The 6,828-nt window shown below is 45.1% G+C and overlaps 1 protein-coding gene across 1 annotated transcript in view; it reads left to right on the top strand.

Annotated features, from left to right (window-relative positions):
* Nucleotides 1–152: 152 nt before the first annotated feature.
* Setd3 (SET domain containing 3, actin histidine methyltransferase) overlaps nucleotides 153–6,828 on the top strand; it is a 69,502-nt gene continuing 62,826 nt past the window's right edge. Inside the window, exon 1 of the mRNA XM_028882095.2 lies at nucleotides 153–309. The gene's annotated coding sequence lies outside the window, so the exon portion shown is untranslated. The remainder of the gene's footprint in view (nucleotides 310–6,828) is intronic.

Raw genomic sequence — 6,828 nt, 5'->3', positions numbered from 1 at the left:
CTCGTTGCTACTGTCCAATGGCTGAGCAGTACCCTAGCAGAAGGGCGGCTGGGCAGCGGGGCGGGGCCGCGCCGAGGCGTGTGAGGTGCGGGCCAATAAACGGCGGCGGCGGCGGCCTGTGGGCGGGGCCCAGAGGCGGGCGGAGCCGGGTAGGGCCTGGGCGGCGGGGCTGTCTCTGGCCGCCGTCCCGCCCCTCCCGTCCGGCCGCCGCCGCCACCGCCGCCGCCGCCGCCTGGGGGTTGGTTGAGGCGGACGGTGGGGTCCCGGCCGGAGTGTGGCGCCGCCGCTGCGCGTAGGCGAAGCCGGCAGGTGAGTGCGGGCGGCAGTCTCCCGCGTGCGGCCCACGGGCTGAGGGGACAGGGTTCTGCCGCTCCCGACGCCGTGAGGCCGGCCGGGCGCCGAGGTCCGGCGGACCGCTGCGGCCGAGCTCTTCGGGCCCGGGCGGCTGCGGTCGCCGAGGCCTGGCCGGCCTGTGCCCTGAGGGGACTCGCGCTCTCCCGCCGCTCTCCTCTGCCTCTGGGACGTGGGCAGGCGGCAGGTGCAGGGCGCGGCCTGGGCGCGGCCTGGGCGCCGCCCTCGGGTGCGGCCGGGGCCCGGAACGCGCGGGGGGCGCTGGAACTGCGTGCGGCAGGCTGCAGCCTTGGTTTCCTTCCTCCGGTGGCGGCCGCACGCGACGTGGGGCCGAGGCGCCTCTTCCTGCAGCCCTCTTGCCCACCGGGAGCCCGGTCCCCGCGCCTTGTCCTCCACTGCCCGCTTGCAAAGGCAGGCGTAGAAAATAGGTCATGTTTCTTCCCACGCGCCCCTGGCCGAGGTCCACACGCGACGAGCGCGCTGCGAGGGAGAAGCGTCCAGTGCTCTAGGAGTTTGCCATTCCGGTTTCCAACTCTGCCTTCTTGCGGCTCCAGCCTGGGGACGCGACTCTGCCTCTTCTCCCTGGTTGCCACTCTTGGAGAAGGAGCTGATTAGTGACGTGCGCCACTGGCTGCGGGGGCCTTCCCCCCACCCCCCCCCCCCCCCCGCCCGTCGAGTCAGGAGAGGACGTTGAAGCGTTTCAGAAGTGTGCACGCTTTGAGGATGACTTGGGGGCATGCTGTATTCCATTTCTAAATGAACAGGATGTTGACAGTAATTTTGCCTTGCAGACCCTCAGAAGAGTTGACTTTTTAGTGATGGATCCGCTGTAATAGAACTGCAGCCAGAAGGCTGAGGCAGGGGGTCCTGAGTTCCAGGCCTGCCAGAGCTACGTAGGGAGACCCTTTGGAAAACACAAAGACTAACACCTGAATTGGACACTGAAAAGTGTGGATTTTCATATGTAAAATGATACTATCCTCATTTTTCCTTTCAGAGGTGATGCTGAGGATATTTTAAAGATGAGTTTTAAACAGTGACAGTCTTGGGGAGTGCTAAGTGAATGTGCCTTAAGAATACAGCAGTATAAAAAGACACTTCTTCCAGTCAGAGCCGTTACCTATACAGTGTATATATGGGCTACTACCTGGAGAGGCTCACTTTATAGATTGGACCCTGGGGCGCTGTGATGGATATTTTGGTGAAATTCCAGTCATTTGGAAATGAGTTTTTCTTTGTCTCAAGCCAAAAATAGTTTGCAAAGTCAGGTTCTGAAAAAGCTACAGAGAAACTTTCTGGGACTCTAAATAACCTTGGTCTCTATCCTATTTCTTCTTTGTACTCTTTTGTCTTGCTTGAGATCTTACCAATACTTGGATCTGGACCTCTAGTCCACTGGGAGAGACGTGATTGCTGCTCCCCCCCCCCCTTTTACTGTATGAACAACTCTGCAGAGTGATGCTGGACTTGAAGATTCAGAAGTTTGTGCTGATGTGGGCTCTAGCAATGAGAGTTTTGTTCCTCTTCTGTTTATAAGTGTTTAGTGAGAGTCTTGCTAAGAAGGAAATGCTGCTAGCTGGGCCTTGTGGTGTAGCTAACAGTAGTCCCAGCCTGAGGCAGGAGGATTGTAAGTTCAAAGCCAGCCTGGACTCAGTGAGACCTTATCTCGCTGAGGATATAGCTCAGTGGTAGAGTGCTTGCTTACTGTGTGAGAAGACTTGGGTTTCATCTTCAGTATTACACACATTTAAAAAAAGGTTATTGACTATCTTTTCTATGTGATGCATATTTAGGCCAAATTTAAAGATGATTAAACCACAGTGAGAAGGTTCTGTAGGCCAGCCACTAGAAAACTGGTTTTGTGTTTAGCTCTGTGATAACAGTCAGCAACCCCCTGAAATCTTGATCATACCCAAGAGAGAATGGCAAAGATGACTGTTCTCAGCAAAGTGGCAGCAGGGGCACAGGGGAGGCTTGCTTGTAGGAAAACTAGAAGATTTCCGGTGTCCATAGAGGTTTGCCCCACCCCATCTTCAACTGCTCCAGCACCTTATATACAGCCGGGTAGTGTTTGCTTCTAGCCTGTACACTAACTTCTCTCAGTTGGAGTTGTCTGTACATTACTTCCAATACCTATTACAATGTCCCTGCTATTCCAGTAGCTGCTACACTGTATCCTTCAGGGAGTAGTCACCGAAAGAGGTTTGTATATGTTCACTAAGGGTGAACTTCCCTCCCTTTGCAGATTTCCATCTATAGTTGAATTTGCAATAGAACATCAGATAAGGGAAAGTAGCTAATTGATGATGTATGGAATTTTGATAAAAATGTGAGTGAAACATACTATGGCTTCTGCAAGCTGTATGAGGTTTTCCAAGTTTCTGAACTGTTTTAGTTACAAAGTTTGTCTCCCTTTTACTCATAGAAGTAAGTGGTTGTTAGAAATGTAACCATGTCTTTGTTGTGTCTAGTTTGATAGAGGCTCTCGTCTTTAGAAAGTGGTTTCCTGCTCTTAGCTACAGAGCTTGATGATTTTCCTGGAACAGACAGATTTTAGTGTATTTCTTCCTCTTGGAGGAAAGTCCTGGAAATGGAGGCAAGCTGTGTTGCTCTAAAGAAGCAGAGTAGCCATTTATTACAATTAGATTACTTTAACCAAACAGTGATTATACTATTCTGATGTTCTTTAGGAGTTGCTGTGGTCAGGTATTTGCTTTCTCTATTAGCTTACAATTTTCACTATTATATTTGTACTCACTTTCTGTTAGTGAAGAATGTTGGGATTGCTGTGTGTCTTTTTCCTTCTGCTATAGTGAGACCAGTTCATACCCATTTTTGTATTTAGACTCTTGAGATTATTAATTATAGTAATTTTGTGTTTTAGGTTTTCTAGTTTGCACCTTTGTTGCCTTATTTGGTAAAATTTCTGTACATTGGTTTCATTTTTGTTCTAAATGTTGAGTTGTAATTTTTAAATGAAAATATCATTAATTCTGCAGTAATTTCTTGCTTGGTTAAACCCTTCTAACAACCTTCTGATTCTTTATTTTTAAGCCGGACATGGTGGTACACACCTTTAATCCCAGCATTTAGGAGGCAGAGGCAGGTGACTCTCTGTGTTTGAGGCCAGTCTGATCTACAGAGTGAGTTTTTAGGATAGCTAGGGCTTACACAGAGAAACCCTGTCTAAAAAAACAGAAACAAACAAACAAAAATATTACAAAAACTTACTTATTATTTTTTCTTTAGTGTGTGTATGCTCGCACGAGCACATGCCAGAGTATATGTATATGTACCATGCCTGGGCCCATGAAGGTCAGAAAAGGATTATCTAGAATTGGATTTATCACAAGGCTTTGAGCTGCCAGATGTGGGTATCAGGAACCAAATGCAGCTTTTCTGAAAAAACATGACATGCTCTTAAATAAGTAGCTGCCTCTCTAGCCTCTATTGATACATTTAATGTATTTTTCAATTATTAGGGAGTTGAGACTTAGCCGGGCAGTAGTGGCCCATGCCTTTAATCTCAGCACTCGGGGAGGCAGAGCCAGGCGGATTTCTGTGAGTTCAAAGCCAGCCTGGGTTACAGAGCAAGATCCAGGACAGGAACCAAAGCTACACAGAGAAACCCTGTCTCGAAAAAACCAAAAATAAAAAAAAAAAAAAAGAAGTTGAGACTTTAAAAAAAGTTAGGTATATTAATAACCTTATGAAAAAAGAACCTTCAATTAGAAGACTATGCAATAATAGAAGTCCTGTTTTTTTTTTTAATTTGTTTTTGTTTTTGTTTTGGTGTGTGTATGAGTGTGTGTGTGTGTGTGTGTGTGTGTGTGTGTGTGTGTGAAGTTTGCTTGGTAACTTCAGCCAGAGATGAATATCATAGACCTCATTTCCACTTGGGAGTCTCCTCTAAGTTTTGGAAATAAATACATCCTAAGACTAGGGGCACAAACATAGTTATCAACAAGTTTCAAGTGAAGAAAATGGGATAAAATAATTATACATAAAATTCAATATCAAAGACTTGAAATTCTTTCTTTTCTCATTTAAAATACTTTCTCAGTCGTCTCCTGTCAGTGGAGACAAGATTTTTGCTGAAGTTAGGCCTTTGAAAGGAAACTGAGTAATTTCTGATTACCTGACCAAAGTGAATGTTTAACCTTTGGCAGGTTTCACCTCAGTAATGGGGTTGGGGTTGGGGGACAGGAGGGCAGATGGATAGAGCCAGAAGAAATGTTTTAATAGTCTTTAAGGAGGCCTAAAGGTTGTCTAGAGAATGCAAGTGATTGGATGGCTACAATAATGCTTTCCTACACTTTTTTTTTTAATCAGCAAGTAAAATTTGCACATACCTAGTACTCAGTAATACTTGGTGTTCTAGGGTTATCATTGTCTGTGATTCTGAGTTTCACTTCCTTTTTGACATACTGGGGTTGAGCCCAGTGCCTCCCAGGCAAGTGGTATACATCTCTAGGCCTTTAAACAAACAAACAAACAAACAAACTTTTTTTTTTTTATTTTGAGGTAAGGTCTTCATAGGTTGGCTAGTGTTGTCCTTGAAGTTTTTGTTTGTTTGTTTTTCAAAACAGGCTTTCTCTGTATAGCCTTGCTGTCTTTGGTCTCTCTGTAGAATAGGCAGGTTTTAAATCAGAGGTCTGCTTGCCTCTGTTTCCCCAGTGCTGGGGTTAAAGGTATGAACAACCATTGCCTGGCTGTGGTTAAACTTTTGATCCTCTTGCTTCAGCTTCCCAAGGAGATTGATGACAGGCATGTGCTACCATACTCAGCTCTCTCCCCACCCCATATACTGTCCCTCAAGCTTGCTGTTGTCTTCCCTCAGTCTCCCAATTATCACTTTACATTTTTTAAAATTACAATTCATTAAGACATCATGTGGTCTTAAAAGCATATACAACTAAGAGATTTTAACAATTTCAATTTTAGAAAATAGGCCTGACTTTAATATCAGCAGTTCTTTATTAAGTAAAACTAAGAAAAAGTAAGAATTAGAGATGAAAAATCCTCATTAAAGTTTCTTTTACTGTTAAGTATTTACTAGTGACTAAAGAAGTTCTTAGTTTGTTAATTAGCATTGTCATGGTCATCTAATTGGCTTCTGCATTTTTTTGCTCTGTAACAAGAATGTGAATTGCAGAGATACAAGTAGGATTTGTCTGATGGGGGTGGGGGGCTCCTTTACAAGTTTTGCTCATGTCCCAGATTTAACTGAGGCCATTCCTGCATGCTTGGACAAAGCAAGTGAAATAGTCTTATCTTTGGAAAAAGCTTGAGAGAAAAATCTTATGCCCATATATTTTGCTACTGCTTTAATATGTTATTTTGAACATCAGAGATAGCAGTGAACCATGGCTGGTTTTGAGCCCAATCCTCAACATACGATTGGTTATCAATAAAATCCATGGTTGAGATGTACTCATGAAGCTCTGGCACCAGCTGAGCTTATCACCTTGTATAAACTAACTTTTCTAAGCAGCAGCTTTCTCATCTGTAAAGGGGACATATGATATGTGTCTCATCTGTTGTGTGAGATGTTCACCCAAGTTCGTGAGTGTGCTCAAACCATGCACCTGGGATGAGGACAGTCCTCCTGTTGGAAACTGCCACAGTACATGGCAGGAATGATAATGGTTTCAGCAGCCTGAAATGCTACTCTGAAACAACATAACAGCAGAATTACTGCATTCACTTGAACACTCATTGTTTGGTGTAGCGCATCTGTCTTGTTGTAGATCAGTTTATATTACAGATAGCTTTATTTTATCTCCTTTCATGTTAAAGGCTATAGGGTTGTATCCCATTTATCTCTGCCTTTCAGATGATTCACTCAAGAAATGGACATGGGACAAGGGAATGAATTCTCTTGGCTTATAAACAACCTGGAACAGCCTTACAAAAATTAATAAGATCTTGAGTTGTTGAGTCCAAGGAGCAGGAGTCCCACTGAAGTGTGACTCCCTCAGAGTGCGTCAGAAAGTTTTACTGCCTTGCTCTCTGGAGGGCAGTGTACAAAGTTGTTCATATTTGGAAAGTGTAAGGGGGCGTGCTATAAACCTGGAACAAGAAGAGTTTGAGGAGGGCATGGAAGCCATCTTTACAGAATTTGGACAATGTCACAGAGGAGTGGCTCACAAGTAGGAGTCCTGCTTCAGGTAGGACTGGTGGCTTGTCACTGAGCAGAGGACCCCAGGACTGAGTGGGATGCTTCCATTCTGATCCCCAGGATTAGCTTCAGGTTGTGCATTTGTCAGCCAAGTATAACTCACCTGGATGTTCCACATGTTTTCCGCCTAGACTCAGATGGTGGATAGCGATGCATTGACAGTCAATGGTGACATAATATTGTGCCTGAGGGTTTACATAATCATCTCAAAGGTATCTTCCAATCCTGATGCTCTGTAATTTTAGAATCCAGAATCCCATGTTTGGAGTGTAAGTGGCTTGAAGGTGATTTAGCAG

The sequence above is a fragment of the Peromyscus leucopus genome, chromosome 14 (assembly GCF_004664715.2).
Source record: "Peromyscus leucopus breed LL Stock chromosome 14, UCI_PerLeu_2.1, whole genome shotgun sequence".
NCBI lineage: Eukaryota > Metazoa > Chordata > Mammalia > Rodentia > Cricetidae > Peromyscus > Peromyscus leucopus.
The sequence above is the reverse complement of the archived record's forward strand: the minus strand, read 5'-3'. Positions and strand labels throughout refer to the sequence as shown.